The sequence below is a fragment of the Pteropus alecto genome, unplaced genomic scaffold (assembly GCF_000325575.1).
Source record: "Pteropus alecto unplaced genomic scaffold, ASM32557v1 scaffold28, whole genome shotgun sequence".
Taxonomy (NCBI): domain Eukaryota; kingdom Metazoa; phylum Chordata; class Mammalia; order Chiroptera; family Pteropodidae; genus Pteropus; species Pteropus alecto.
In genome coordinates, this window is record NW_006441063.1 from 1,367,240 (window position 1) to 1,384,092 (window position 16,853).

Consider the following 16,853-nt stretch of genomic DNA (forward strand, 5'->3'; position numbering starts at 1 on the left):
GTAGAGCGGCTACGTCTCCTGGTCTTAGTAGAGTGGCCTTATGTAGTAGGTGTCTTATGGGGCCCAGTAGTGCAGTCTCCCTGGTCACCTGAGCCAGGTGCTCCAGGTATGTCCCTTGTGTAGGTTGTGCGTGTTCTCCTGTTGTAGTTGAGCTTTGGTTGCTGTTTGCACATCAATGGAAGGGAAGCTGATTGGTTGTGAGGACTGGCCATGCGTGACTACAATAGAGAAGCTATTGTGCAGGGGCTGATCCTATGGAGCAAGATTCACTTTAGCAGGGCTCTGGTACCTGTCCAGTCTGCCCTTTGGGTGTGTTGTTTGTGGAGGTGGCTGGGTAGTGTTCCAGCTCTGTCAAAAACGGCCTTCAGGTATGCCAGCCTCAGGACCTACTCAGTCCAAAGTGGCCACTGGTCATGTGGGCCTCTGGGGCCACAAAGCGATCTGCATGTCTTCCATTCATGCCTAGCTTAGAGGTGACTAGGAGAGGCTAAATTACGAACCAAGGTTGGCTGTCATCATTGCCAGACTTGGAGCTGCTTAGTAACAGGGCACTCTGAGGCCAGATGCTACTTGTTTAGGGTTTGGGAACTTTTGTGAGATTTTTGGAAAGTCTGCAGCATGAACTGGGATAGGGTATTTGTATGGAAAATCCACTGGAAAAGGCTTGAATGGGCCTGCAATTTGGGTGGGGCAGGGTCTCAGGGAATCACCTGGGTGAAGCAAATGGTGTTAGTCAGGTTGATAGAGACTCAGATACGGTGGCTGCCTAAGTCTGCACGCTGGGACAGGAAGGGCTCAACAAAGGAACAATACCCTCTGCCAGCGCTTCTGACTGGGAGAAAGCTGCCCCTCCGGTCCTTGACCTGAAGCTAGACAATTCAGTTCTTCTTCATATGTTCCTGGTGACTTTTGAGCTGCTGCCCCAACACTGGAGCTCAAAGCCAATGAATCTGTCCGCAAGCCAGTTCATACATGGGCCCTTTAAGAGGAATACCTGGAACACCCACAGCCTTCCATCTCACTTGGCCACAAACTCCACTGTTTTTCACAGCCAGTGCTCTCCTAGCACTGGTGCTCCAGACTGAGGAGCCCAGTATGAGGCTGAGACTCTTCTCTCCTCCAGAGGGACCTCTGCAGGCAAGATAACCCTCCTGATTCTCAACTGCTACACATGAGTGTGGGACCACCTCGTTTCGGGTCTCTGCCTGTCCTACCAGTCTTGATGTGGCTTCTTCTGTGTATTCTTAGTTATAGGTCTTCTGTTCAGCTAGACTTCAGGTGATCCTCAATGATGGTTGTTCTGTAGTTTCATTGTAATTTTGATGTGGTCATGAGAGGAGGCCAGCACAGAGTTTACCTACTTTGCCATCTTGACTGGAACTATTTAATCACCTCTTTAAAGTTCTATTTTCAAATATAGTTATATTCCGAAGTAATAGGGATTAGGGCTTCAATGTATGAATTGAGGGAGGGACACAATTCAGCCTACAACAGGGCCCAAGTTATAGGTTCTCAGAAGGCAGACAATAGTCCCAGCTTGCCCTGTCCAAGCTGCTCAGTTAGTGCTTCCAAGTCTCATTCAGCTCCGAGTCATCATCAGCTGGTGTCATCAAAGGCCCCAAGCTTCCTTCAGATCAGCCAGTAATGCTAAGTACTATTGGCAAGGGGAGCCAGAATCATGACAGGAGAGCTACAACATTTAGCAGAAGGAAAAGCCCTCAGCACCTCTTTGCTGGCAGCAGGAGCCCTTTCAGCTCTATTTTAAGAAACTTTAAAGCTCTGCTCATGGCGCTCCTTCCCCAGAGAGGACATTCCAGTCTTACACTGGGAGGTACTTCTTGGTTCAGAGCAGGCTCAGAGTGCCACCTCTGGTGCCACCCTAATGACAGCCACTCAGTCTTGGAGTGTACCTCATCTACACGGTCTCAGCTCTGATTAAAGCATTGTCAGCATTTCCACTCTACTTTTGGTGAATGTTTAATATCCACTGATGTGGCCTCTATCCGTGCTGAGCTGTCTGTCTAAGAGGTCCAAATTATCACCACCAGGACCAATTAGTTGACTACCTTAAGGGCTCCAGTATGATCTGGATCATTACTGGTCAGCATTAGTGACCATATTTGGAGGAGAGGAAGAGGGGACGCAGCTCCTGGCCCTGGGTAAAGCTTGAGCAGAACCCTGGCTTCCCATAAAGAGCTGAGACATAGTAGCCAGCACTGGGACTCAGCTGCCATTTTGATGAGTATCCACTATATGCCCATCTCTGTGCTAGGAACTTAACATATGACTCTGACCCTCAGAAGACTCTTGAGGAGTGAATATTATCCTCAGTTTGCACATAAAGTAAGTGGAGCTCAGGGGTGTTAAGTGACTTATCCAAGGTCACACAACTTGTTATGGCAGAGCCAAGATTCAAACTCCAGACTTTAAGGTGACAAAGCCATTGAAGTGTTTTTTTCCATTAGTTCATGTGGTCTCTCAACAGTCCGTTCCTACACAACCCCAGCTGGAAAGGAGTTGAGAGGCCATTGAGTCCAATTCCTTTATCCTGCAGAAGAACATTATGTCACACATTGGAATGACCATGTCCAAATCACTCACAACTCTCTTTTCCAGTATTTTCTACCACAGAAGCTGGGAAACTAAAATGTAACTCTTCCCAGATGCCCTTGAAGCTCGATGGAGGACATGTGTTCCAATTCTGGCCAATGAAGTATCAACAAAACTCACAAATTGGAGTTTATAGGAAAAACAGAATATTTCCCTTTTAAAACATCTTTTGTCTTTTGCATTCCTTTCTTCCTGCCTGAAACACAGTTGCAACCCCTGAAAGTGCAGCAGCCATATTGCAGCCATAAGGATAAAAGCCCCATGTTAAGGATGGAAGAGAAAGAAAATAGGAGATTGGGTCCTTGACAACATGATTGAGCCATTATTCCAACCTGGATTTTTTGTTTTAAGAGACAAAATTTCTCATGCATGTGACACTGTAAGCTGGGTTTTCTATTACCTGCAGCAAATTCAATCCTAACTGATACAAACATTCAGTTGTCATCTCTGGACTTATGCTTTTGATACAAGGACAGTTTTACCGGATATAGATTCTTGGTTAACAATTTTTTTTTCTTTCAGCAATGTGAATATGCCATCTCATTACCTTCTGCCTTCCATGGTTTCTGATGAGAAATTGGCTGTTAATCTCTGTCTTTGTTCAAACTGTTGTAATAGAATACTACAGACTGAGTGGCTTAAACAACAGACATTTATTTCTCATAGTTCTAAAGGTTGGAAATTTGAAATCAGGGTAATGACATAGGAGGGGTTTGGGGATAACTCTCCTTCTTCCTGGTTTTCTCACATGGTGTGGGAACAGAGGGAGAGAGAGAGGGCTCTCATGTCTCTTTTAAGGGTAATAATCCTATCATGAGGCCTCTATCCTCATGACTAATTACCTTCAAAAGGCCTCATCTCCAAATGCCATCACGTTGGGGATTAGGGTTTTAACATATAAGTTTGTGGGGGACACAAATATGCAGTTCGTAACACTTAGAAATCCAGAGACTAAGAAACCCATAACAAGCATCCCAAACATCAAAGTAATGGAGTCCTCTATTCTGGCCCTTCCCCACCATGCACTTCACAGAGAATTTAGAGTATGTGCAGAGACCATTAGTAGCCCCTGAATTTACCTTCACGATTCCCTCTTTTTTAAAACTTTTAAGTTTATTGGGGTAACATTGGTTAATACAATTATATAATTTTCAGGTGTATATTATCATTTGATATCTGTATATTCCATTGTGTGTTTACCACCCAAAGTCCAGTTTCCTTTAGCTACCATATATTTGATCCCCTTTACCTCCTAAACCCTATACTTGACCCCCTTTACCCCATCTACCTCTCCCGTCCTTCCCCACTCCACTAGTAACCACTAGTCTATAGTCCTCTGGTAACCACTAGTCTATAGTCCATGTTCATGAGTCTCTGTTTGTTTGTCTTGCTCATTTGTTGCTTTTAGGTTTATATCCAACATATAAGTGATATCATGTGATTTTCAACTTTTTCTGTCTGGATTATTTCGCTTAGCATGATTATTTCGAGGTCCATCCATGTTGTCGTAAATGGCTCCATTTCATCTCTTCTTGTGGCTGAGTAATAGTCCATTGTATATTCCATGATTCCTTCTTGCTGAAATTGTTGAGAGTTGAATACCCTGTACCTCTAGTCTTCAGATCCCTCTCCTCTTAGGTAGTATAACCTAGTGTGGAGGCCATACTGTAAGAAGGGTAGTCATCAACAGAAGAAGGTAAAAAATGATGAAGGACCTCAACACCAAGCCACCAAGGACTGGTTAGTGGAACTTGGAACATTTAACCTGGAGAGTAGAAGACTCAAGGAGAGCAGGAAGATCTTTTTCAAACATCTGAAGGGTGCTCTACAGGGGAGGAAAGAAAACAGTAGATGCTTTCTGCTCTGAGAGGTACTAAAGGACAGAATGAAGACCAACATTCAAAGGGACCAGGAAAGTTGGTTTGGGCTCAATCACAGAAAGATCTTCGTTAATGGATTGGATTACAAGATGTTCGAGAAAGGTGATGGCCATTAGTTCAGAAGATTTTAGAGTTATTTCAGGCATCCAAACAAGGGAAAATGGAGCCCCCAAATATTTCCCAATAAGGAAATTCTACGGTTTTGTGAATCAAACTACACATAAGTGATACCATGGAGTATGGAAGGGAAAGAAGGCAGAATTTGGAATAAGAAAAACTAGATTTAAAAACTGATTCTTCCTCTTGATGGCAAAGTCGCTATAGCAGAAACAATTAATTCTCTCCCAATATATGTTCTCCCTCTTTTCATAGACATAGAATCCCGAGTTTTACCTGGGCATATGATCATCTGAAACAAAAACTATACTTCTCAAACTTCCTCGTAGTTAGGTGTGGCCATGTGATGAAGTTCTGAAGTGAAAGCTGAAGTGGTGAGTGCAACTTTCAGTAAGTGTCCTTAAAGGGAAGGGGCATGCTTTTCTTCCCCCTTTTTATTCTTCACCCATTCTTCCATTCTGCTGCCTGGAATGTAAATGTGATGGCTGAAGCTCTAGCTGTTATCTTGAATTGTGAAGGAGAAGATCACAGCCTAGGTTTGGCAGAGCATTTGATGGGTCTTTGGTCCCTGTGACTTTGTGGAACAGAGCTGCCTATCCCCAGACTCTGATCAGAAAGAAAAATAAACTTTCATTTTATTTAAGCCATGACTATGTTGAGTCTCTGGACATAATCTTAATTGAAACAGGCACCGACTCTGGGGTAAAGTCTTTTGGGCTCTCTAAGCCTCAGCGTATAACCTCATCTGTATAATGGGAATTATAATGCTCACTCATAGACCTCACAAAGTGCTTGGGCAGGGAAATAAGATGATGCTTGTGAAAGCACTGTGAAAACTACTCAGCATTACAAAAATGTAAGACATTTGTTACTGGACACTAGGAAAGGCACTAGAGATACAGTGGTTGGGGAAGGAGAGTTGTATGAAAGAATTATAAATGCTTTTCTCCTTCTCTAGTACTTCCTAAAGATTCTGCATTTCTTGTCTCCATCAGTCTTGATCTCACTGGTTTGATCCTTGGTGGGAGAGTAAGGGGAGTGCATGAAGGAATTTCCAAGTCCCTGGGGACCATCATAGTCCATGATTATCTTCCCTTAATCCTATACTGGCCAGAGCCTGGTGGCAAGGATGTTGGAGGAATTTTTATTTTACAATCAACGAAAGCTGGGGGGTCCTTTCTGAGCTGTTTACTTGTGGGCAAAGCTCTTCATTGGGAGTCAGTGGCAAGACCTGCAGGAGCACACAGGGTAGAGGTAGAAGGCAGCCCTCTTGCTTAACCTTGGAGAGAGGAGAGGCAGATCTTGCCAGGGTGTCTGCAAAAGCATTGGGGATATATATCATGCAACAACATCAAAAATACCGAGCAGAAAAGACGGCAACACACCAGAGCCTGCAAATTGTGAAATTCCCTACCAATCTTGGTGGAGGCCAAGTAGAAAAGCAGGCCTCAGGAGAAGAGGCTGGAGCTTGAGTGAGCAGAAGCCAGGAGTGCTTGCCAGTGTCCAGGAAGATTCCAAACCCAGCATCAGGAGCAGACGGAAGACAGTAGTGGGGAATGGAAGCTGAGACCCCTGCAAACTCCATCTCTTGAGGACTAAAGCCGTGGTCTGACAGGCCATAGCCTGGGCTTGAATCAAGACAAGTGAATGGACTCTGTTCTCTGCCAGATGGGCTTGCCTTATTCTGTGGTCCATGGCTGACTGCCTGTCCAGGCAGTTTAAGTCAGCAAACATTTCAGAAGCCCTGACTCTGGCCCTGACCCAGCTCAGGTCTGAGGACTGAAGTCTATCAACATGGAGCCTGCTAAGCTGTGGCCAGGAGGACCAGCTTCCCTGGTCACATGGTTGGAAGGGTTACAGGGGATGTAGCAGATGCTGGCAGAGCCTCACCTTTATCCCATCAGCATTGATCATTCTTGTACATGCCAATAGCCAGAGTGCAAGCACCTGCCACTTGTCCTCCTCAAACAGCTTTCTCTCACTGAATGAAGCAGGCTGGACATGCAAACGGTGTAGTCTCCCAGGAGCAGCCCTCAGCCAAAAACAAACATGAGTTGGTGGAGAATTACTCCAGCTTCCTTGTCCCTCAGTGAGGACAGTTCTGAGACATGTGCTTTCCCTTGTGTCCCAGAAGTCCCCAGTGGGATTTAAGCCCAGTTGCCCACAGTGAGACCTGCCCCATGATACACTCTGTATTGGCATCCTTCTCTTCTCTGTCTTGTTTCCCTAGTGCCTGAGTGATGTTTCCTGGGATCACTTCCCAAATACACAACCTGCACTCATGTCCTTGTCCTGGGGTCTCCTTCTGGGGGTAGCCAACTAAGATATAGAATTAACAGATGGAAGAGGCTGAAACTCTCCAGACATAATCAGACTGATCATGACAGGGAACAAGTCAGCAGACAGGCCCAGATAGCTCGGGGAGACCAAGGAAAGAAGCTGGGGTTCCAGCCTTGCTAAAGAACTGCAGTCTGGGCCCAGCACCAAGGAAACCCATAAAGAAGCCCCCATCCTTGATAGGTTGACCTTTAGGAGATCTCCAATCTGCCCTACTTCCCTATCCACACCCAGTCCAATACCCAGCACAAGAAAGGTGTTCAATACATGGAATTGAATTGGAAATGGAAGTGGACTTGAAACTGATCCCACAAACCATTTCACTTCCTCATCGAACCATTCTCTCTCCTGGTTGCCCTTCCCCTTCTATAGCTCTTTATTTATTCATATATTCATGCATTCATAAATGCATACAAATATGCTGGGCACCTACTAGATAAGAGGCACTAAGCTAGGTCCAACTTTTCCTCTCTGTGTCTTAGCTTGTCTTTTGGGATAGCCCACCATTCTTGGTCAATCAGTAACTTGATAATTATTTGTATTTTAAAGAGGCTATGGAAGGTAGAAAAGTTCTTCCAAGAAATAACTTTCTAATGATGAGTGGACAAGGGCAGTTGTTGATATTTTGAAGAAGGGCAAAAAGGCCCTAAAATCATGCTTCTTAAACGGAGGTTCATGGGCAGTTGGTCCAACCTGCAGACCCCACCCTCAGCATCAACACACACATAACTGACCTGTTTTTTTATGCTTATGCCACAAGCATGTGCACAGATGCCCTTATAAAGAATCATATATGCAAAGATTCACACTTGAGCATCAATACTTTCATAAGCCCACTATGTGTGCACACGAAGGTGGTCTCTCCTCCCAGCCCTTGCCAGGTGCCCAAGACTGGTTTCCACTGAAAATGCAACTGCTGTGTAATTGACAGGTCAGTAGCCTCATTCATTTCGAATCCGAGATGCCATTACCATGCCATTACCAGAGTTGAGTGTTATACATGGCGACTACGGTCCCTAGCAGCTCTGTTATCTTTCATGCTCCCTAGAGTTGAGTGTTATACCTGGGAGACTTTCCTTCTGGAAGCCACTCCTTCCTCCAGGAGTGGCTTTTAATTTTTCTCCAGGGCCTTACTTCTTTGGAGCAAGTTGACTTTACACCTTCCTCTGGCTCAACCTCTGCTATGGTAAGAGAGGTTTTAAGGAGTTGTGTGTTAATCAAGCTTATTGTCACCTGGAACTTTCCAGCTACTCTCCTGGGGTGACTGATGTCATATTTAACTAAAGAGAGTGAGAAATATACCCCTTTCTTCACAGATCACCCTGCAGCTGGGGCTATCATCATGGAATCTTTTAACTGGTAGGGTATAGTGCTTGGTGGGGTGCTTTGCTCAGATCCCCCTGCTTCAAGACCAAGAGATGCATTCCTCCAGCTGGGATGTTGGATGTTGACAGCTGTCAAATGAGTCCATCTCCAGGAATTGCCCTCAGGTCAAGAGAGCTGCCTCACCCAAAGTCACACTTCCTTCCCTGGGGACAGACTCTATACAATGACTGGTCAATTAGGGGTGCAAAGTCTTATCTCCTCACCTCTCTTCAGGACAACTCTGAAGGGCCATCCTAGTTCCAAGGCTCCCAGAAGATCATGGGAGGCCTTGGTTGTGACTACATCACAGTTCAGCCCTTACTTTTCCCACTCCTGCTTCCCTTCTTCTCTTAAAGATGTTAACCCTAAAGGCACTCCCCCAGAAACCACCTGCACACAAATCTCTATCTCAGACCCCATTTCCAGGCAACCCAACCCAAGGCAAAAGGTCTGAAGCTCATCTAATATAACCCTCCTCTTCACAGATGAGGAAACTAAGGCCAACAGAGGGATTGGGTGCACTTAAGGTCACTTGGAGAGTTAACGTGAAGTTTAGTTCTCAAATTCAGACTCTCAGCATTGGAAAAGACCCTAAAGGTCCCCTGATCTAAGCAGAAAGAAATGTAATCAAGAGGCTATTGGGTAATTCTCACAGCGTTGGTGGCAGTGGTGGAGTTAAAGAACCAGAACCTGACCCAGGAGCCATTGCCACATTGCCCTGCTGCCCTGGGAACTCAGACTTGTTGCAGCTACCACCACCAGTGAGAAGATTCTCTATAGCCTCTATTTCTAGATGTCAGGAGTCCCCAACTAAAAGTTACCATGGGTGCCTAGATTGAATGCCCATGTCCCAGCCCAAGGAAGGCTGGAGTGAGGACCTGATAGGACTGGTGGAGACTAGGTCAGGGCTCTTAAACCCAGCTGCACCTCAAAAAAATCTGGGAACTTTAAGAGATCTTGATGTCTAGGTGATACTCCAGATCAATTAAATCAGAATTTCTGGAGATAGGACCCGGGCATTGGTGTTTTTTAAAAAAGTTCTCTGGGTTGTTCTGATCAAAAGTTGAGAGCCTCTACTGTAGGGGAAACTAATGATGAAAGGACTGGGGACTCTCTTCTCTTCATTCCTTGTGGTATAAGGTAGGGTTTGCTCAAAGAAGCAGAACTACTCTTAGTGATACCGAGTAAGGGATTTATTGTAGAATTGGGCCTGACACGATTGTAGGAGAAGGTTAAATTGCTTGTGTTAGAATGTTGACTTGAGTCTGGTGGTGGGCCTGAAGGCAGCAAAGCCAGCAGTTGAGATGAAAAAATGGACAAATTTCATCAAAATTTCGTTACTTGAAGCAACAAACATTTACTATCTCACAGTCTCTGAAAGTCAAGTAATTGGAGTGGCTTAGCTAAGTGGTTCTGGCTCAGGGTTTGTCATGGGGTTGCAGTTAAGGTGTCAGCTGGAACCTGTGGTCATCTGAAAGCTTGAATGAGGTTGAAGCATCTGCTTCCGAGGTGGCTCACTCACTTATCTGTTGATGAGATGCCTCAAGTACCTTGCTGGCTATTGGCCAAATGCCTCAGATTTTCACAATATGGGCCTCTCCATAGGGTTGGCAGCTGGCTTTCCTTAGATCAAGCAATCTCAGAAAAAAAGAGAGAGATGGGCCAGTAGAAGGTACAGTGTCTTTTATAACCTAATTCATAGTGACATCCCATTGTTTCTGCTGTATTGATATTGGTCATACAGACAAACCCTGTACAATGTGGAAGAAATGACTCAAAGGTATGAATACCAGGAGGTAGGACCCACTGAGGGGCATTTTGGAGGCTGGTGTGGGTAAGTGCAAAGAAAAACCAGAACCCATCATGGCAGCTAGAATCCACATTTCACCACCTCTAATCTCCATGGTATAGGTCACTTGCAGGAAAAGCTGGTGCCCTCAGCCATGACTGAACAGGCTTCTAGCCCAGACCTGGAGAATCTGAAGGAGAAGAGCCAGCAAGAGCAAAGAATCTGTGGACCTGGCTGTGTCCTGGGACCAAAAAGTGGGCCGGCAGATCCACTGCAAGACTGCCTGGCTCACATGGAGTTGCAGAGTGTAAAAGTGGCTGCTGTTTCACCTGCCTTCCAAATCTCATGCAAATTTTCCCTGCAGCCAACTCTAACAGGGACCAATGCAAAGAAGGGGGTTCTGGGAAATGTAGTTCCAGCCTAACTAGGTGGCCACAGTGTAAAGGCACCACAGGACTGAAGTGTGTTTGGGGGGATGGATATAGCCAATGAAAGAGGTACTCATAAGGAGATTTCTGTTCCTTCTTCTTGGGCTGGAGCCAGAAAGAGCAAAGACAGCCGTGGGTGAGCCAGAGTCTGACAGAAAGAAACACAGAGACCTCAGTCTTCCCAGAACCTCTGGGGAAGCCTCCCCCCAGTTCCCTCTCCAGGCCCATTACAAACCCACTCTGTAGTAAGCCTCTTTCATTCTGTAAGGGGGAAAGAGGGAGGTAGGGATGACAGATGGATGCTTTGAAAGCTGATTCCAAATCAGCTGGAGTGGACAATAATTTCTCCCTACTTCACATCAATACCTCTAGACAGCCAGATGAAAATCATGCTTTAATAGTTTGGCTGCATCTAATAACATGGCCACTCACACTGTTAGCCTGATGTCTCTCAACTCCAAAATGTCTCACAATAAAGTTCCCTTGGCAGTGGCATAAAAGATGACACATAAGACCTGCCTGGTCCGTCATTTCAAAAACCCCAGAATATTTCCCCTACTGGCCTTCTTATGCCTGAAATCCCCACATCAGAGTATTAACCCTCTAGCCAAAAGCTTAAATTTGCTTTAACATGCAACTATCTCTAAAAGAGGTCATGCTTTAAGCTATTATTGGTTATTTATATTCCCTAGTGTAGATGAAATCTGGAGAGACATTCAACATAGGGGTAAGTGAGGGAGCATTAGACACTTGACAGGGACAGATAAACAAGAATAGAGAGCCCTGAAAAGGGAGTGTGAAAGAAATAATCCTATAGTTCATCAAATCCTGTTTCATTTTATTTTTTTCTGGGGTCACAGAAAGACTACTCTTCCCAGCCTCCCTTGAAGTGAGACTGAGGTCATATGTTATACAACAGGATGTAAGTGGAAATAATGTAAGCCACTCCTCGCAGACTTTGCCATTAAAAATATCTCATGTAATTTTCCTGTCACTTTCAGCAACAACCATAAAGGCCATATATCAAGAAGGTAAGACAGAGCATCTGGGACCCCAGATTCACTAGATGGCCGAGAACTGCCCTGGAGAGTAGCCCAACTCAAGCTGGACTTTGCATGAGTGACATGTAAACCTTTGTTTGCTTATGCCACTGAGATTTGGGCATTAATTTGTTTCTGTAGCATAGTCTATTCTATCCTGAGTAATACAGAAATTGGTATCAGAAATGAGGTTTTGCTGAAATAAAAACCTAAACTATAGGGTCAAGCAGTAAAGAAAGTAAAGATATTGATATCAGAGTTTAGTAAGATAGTGATCCATGTTATGCAGTGACAAAATATTTAGTCAAACTTTTACTTGCAAATAGTAAGAGAAAGGAATGAGAAAACCTTTGAGTGGCAAAATGACTCAAAGTAAAGATCAGATTCAGCATGTGGACTTCCTGCAATTCCCAGATGCGTTAAGGTGGCTCCCATTAAATGCAGTGAGTGCGGTGTAGGGGTGAGAAAGCCAATAAATATATCAATATGAAAACTGACTCTTGAAAAGAATTTTGGATGTGGTCATCAGTACATGAAAGTGATGAGAAGCAAATATATCAGCAGCCTATAACATTTTTAAGGGAATTGTATTGCCAAAGAAACCTTGAGCTTGTACCAAAACATTTTTCTAAAGCCAGCCATGAAGCTAAAACAAACCTTGTGCTCCCACCATGAGTAGGAAGCAGGTTGGGAAAGTTCTGTGGCCCCTCAAGAAGGGATTTCCCTAGTACCCCTCCAGATATTATGAAGGATGATGACAGAAAAAAAAAAAAGAAGCCAGAACCATGAGTCAGTGAGAAAAATGAACAAAGGAGCTCCTCCAGGAGAAAATGCCTAATAAACAGATCTTCTCCACCCCCAGGGTATGAAGCTTTCACAGTAAGATTTTCAAATTATTATGCACTAGTGACTGCTGTGTGTCTATCATCCTTCTTCTCCAGTTGTTCCAGCTTCCAGCCTTTTGGGTCTTCCTGGGCCATGAGTGAGTGAGCTTTGCATGATTTCAACTCCCAGACTTCGAGGCACCCCAGTTGATGCCAAGTGGAGCAGAGGTGAGCTGACACTGCTGAGCCCTGCCCAACTGTAGAATCCAGAGCAAAATACATGTTGTTGTTTTAAGCCACTAAATGTTGGGACAGTTTGTTCTGCTTCAATAGATAATGAATATACAGTTGATCCTTATCTGTCATGGATTTTTGACAAATTTGCATACTCACTAAAATTTGTAACTCCAAGATCAAAACTCACATCACTTTTGTGGTCATTCGTAGATATGCACAGAGCAACAAAAAATTTGAGTCACCTGATGTGCACATTACCAGCTGAGGTCAAAGAAGACCATGCTGTTCTGTCTTCTTATTTCAATTCTCATATTGTAAAAAATGTGTCCTTTTTGTGGTCTACTTAGTGCCACATTTTTCACATTTTTGTGCTTTTTTTGATGGTTATTTTGCTGTTTTAAAATGACCTCAAGGGAGGTCAGCATCCCTTAGTGCATGGAGGCTATGATGTGTGTTACAGAGGAAGTACACATGTTAGATAGATACATGTAACTCATTAGGACATAAGTTACACTACTGTTGGCCATGAATGAGTTCAATGAATTAACAATATATATTAAATAAAATGTTTTTAAACAGAAACACACATAAAACAAGAATATATATATATACACATATACACATATACATATATACATATATATATATATATACATACACACATAGATAGATATAGATATAGATATAGATATAGATATAGATATATAGATATAGATATAGATATAGATATAGATATAGATATAGATATAGATATAGTTGACTGACAAAAATGTGACCAGAGGCTCACAGGAACCTGACCCTATATTTCTACTAAGAGTAATGGTTTTGTGTTCTTTCATTCAGTGTTTGTGGAGGCATTATAGAACATAACTACCACAAAAAATGAGAATCAACTGTATTTATATTCAGTTATCCTCTTTTTATTGAGCACATGAGAACACCATACTTCACGGGGCCTTTACAGTTAAGTGGGGCCATCTGACTGGCTATCCAATGAAATATGAGTAGGAGGCCAAAGCATTAAAGAACCAGTGTGCAGTCTCCAACCTCTCTCTATTTTTCATGTGGCAAACATGGAGGCCTTGTTTTAAAATGGTGGTATCTTTGAATGAAGGGAGCATGGATCCTTGAGTAATTGGAAAGAGGAAAGCCCTGGTAACCTATGTCAGACTTTATATGAACAAGATGTCACCTGTTGTGCTCAGCCACTGAGATGCCAAGGATTGATTTGTTGTTTCAGTCTAGCCTTGACTTTCCAGTCTAAAACAGGGTGTGAGGACGCCACAATGTGAAGCTTTTCCAATTTTACAATTTCTCCTGGACAGGATCTTCCAGTCAGCCAAAGTATATGGGCATGTGCATGTGTGCCTGCATGTGTGTGTGTATGTGTGTACATGTAGCTCTTAATTAGCTGCATGTTCTAATAATTGCTAATCTATTTGCCAATAAGGCCACAAATGTTGAAATGTAAAAGTTAGCTTGCCCTCCGTCCCCAGCTCTCATCAAAAAAGAGGAGTAGTAGATGGCTTAGATTTATTTATTCAGTGATTTATAAAGGGAGAGAAAAAGGGAGAATTGATTCAGTCTAAAGGAAGTCCAGAGGGGAACCATAAATTAACCTCTTCATCCTTCACTGCTATCAGCCTCACATCTGAAGCACCAGTCTGGTAAATAAACCTAAAAAATGCATCATGATTAATCAATCATGCATCAGGGAAATGCAAATTAAAACCACCACAATGAGATATTACATCACACCAGTTAGAATGTCTATCACCAAAAAATCAAGAAATAACAAGTGCTGCTGAGGATGTGGAGAAAGGGACCCCTCATGCTCTGTTGGGTAGGATTGTAAATATATGCTGCCATACAACCCAGCAGTTCCACTTCTGGGTATTTTTTCAAAGAAAACAAAAATACTCATTTGAAAATGTATATACATCCCTATATTCATTGCAGCATTATCTACAATAGCCAAGATATGGAAGCAATCGAGGTGTCTATCAATAGATGAATGGAAAAAGATGTGGTACATATATACTCAGCCATAAAAAATAATGAAATCTTTCCACTTGTGACAACATGGATGGACCTAGAGGGTATTATGCTAAGTGAAATAAATCAGAGACGGACAAATACCATATTATCTCACATATATGGAATCTTTAAAAAACGGATAAACAAAACAGAAATAGACCCTTAGATGCAGAGAACAAGATGATGTTTGCCAAAGGGAAGGAGGGTGGGGGTTGGGGGAAAAAGTATGATGCCCCTTTTGCCTGGAAGCCCCACTTCTAGAATTGTATCTTTGGGAAGTTATTTTTAAAAAGTCTCCTTGTAGGTAGAAACATGCCTCTACACATGCATCTACTCTTTTATTTATATTAGATTTATATTAGATGTTATTGCTTATTTTCCTATAGATGAAGAAGTTATCAAACATATAGTGGTAAAGGGAGAAGGAACTTCCCAGAATGCTAGGGATGAAAAGAGGCAATGGTTTGATCCAGGGTGGAGATAAAGGGAGGAGCCAGAAATGAAGCGATGGATGAATAGAGATGTATCTGTGAAAACCAAGAGATAATGTTAGTGAAAATTGGTTCACAAAAGAGGTACTGGGCCTCTACAGGGTCTGGGTCTGCTTAATCTACACTCAGGGGCCTGTAGTAAGGCCGTGTTAGCTCAAAGCCAAGGAGTTATCCCAAAGACAGGCTCTTTCGGGTTCCTGGACCCAATTTCCAAGTGTGGAAGAGGAACTTCCCCACACAACCAAACGATGCTCCAGACACCACATACTCAACTCAATTCTGACACCATCTACCTGGAAAAAGCATCAGATTCCATAGGTTAAGGGTTCAGTCCTACAACATTGCCCACCCCCACCCCACTTCAAATGTCAGTCACAAATCCAGGTTGTTAGCTGTGCTTCTGACTGACTGGCTATAAATCAGAGGTTCTCACAACCTCCTCTTCTTTGGGTTCTATTAATTTGCTGGAGCACCTCATAGAACTCAGAGAAATATTTTACTTACTAGATCACTGGTTTATTATAAAAGGATATAACTCAGGATAGCCAGATGGAAGAGGTGCATAGGGCAAGGTGTGGGGAAGAAACAAGGAGCTTTCATGCCCTCTCCAAGGTGCACTACTGTCCCCAAACCTCTATGTGCTCATTAACCCAGAAGCTCTGTGAACTCTGTCCTTTTGGGTATTTATGGAAGCTCCATTCTGTAGGCATGACTGATTAATCATTGGCCATTGGCAATTGATTCAACCTCCAGTCCCCCTCTCCCTCCACCTCCTTGAAGTCTAGGTCTGGAGACTGAAAGTTCCAATCATCCAATCGCATGGTTGGTTTTGCTGGCAACCAGCCCCCATCCTTAGGTGCTGTCCAAAAGTCACCTCATTAGCCTAATAAAAGACATCTTTATTGCTCTCACCACCTAGGACATTCCAAGGGTTTTAGGAGCTCTGTGGCTAAAACTGAGATGAAGACCAACTATATATTTCTTATTATAAAGCACAGTATCACACTGGCAAAAATGGCAGACTTTCCTACACAGGGGCTCCTGATCAGCATGCTAGGTCATCTGCATTCCAACTGAGTCCAGCCCTTGCAGAACTTCCTGTGTTTCTGTGGAAAGAACAAAGCCTCTGGAGTCAAACAGCCCTGTTTAAGTCCAGCTTCATTGTGTACCTGCTGTGTTACATTAAATAAATCACTTAACCTCTCTGAGTCTCACCCTGCCAAGTGGAATAGTAGCTACTTAGAGGGTTCTGGAAGAATTAAATGAGATAATTTAGGCATACAGCAGGTGGTCTCCTTCCCATCCCCTCTTACTACCATGTGTACCCAGAAAAGGTCTCACAGTTTTTGAAGTATATTCCACCATAACAGCTGTGGGAAGCTGAATAATGCAGCCCCCCCCCAAAAAAAACATGTCAATATCCTAGTCCCTGGAATGTTACCTTACATGACAAAAAAATGGACTTTGCAGGTATGATTAAATTAAAGATCTTGAGATGGGAAGTTTATCTTAGATTGCTTAAATGGACCCAAGATGCTATCACGTGTGTCCTAATAAGAAGGCAGAAGAAAGTTACAAAGGAGAGGAGGAGGCCACATGATCACAGAGACAGAGATTGAAGTGATGTGGCCACAAGCCAAGGAAGGCCACAGCCACCAGGAGCTGGAAGAGGTAATGAACAGATTCTCCTCTGGAGCC

The 16,853-nt window shown here is 43.5% G+C and overlaps 1 long non-coding RNA gene across 1 annotated transcript in view; it reads left to right on the forward strand.

Annotated features, from left to right (window-relative positions):
* The window catches only part of LOC112484907, a 97,388-nt gene extending 84,800 nt beyond the window's left edge, over positions 1-12,588 (forward strand). Inside the window, exon 4 of the long non-coding RNA XR_003048293.1 lies at positions 12,508-12,588. This is a non-coding gene — a long non-coding RNA (uncharacterized LOC112484907). The remainder of the gene's footprint in view (positions 1-12,507) is intronic.
* The last annotated feature ends 4,265 nt before the right edge of the window (positions 12,589-16,853 follow it).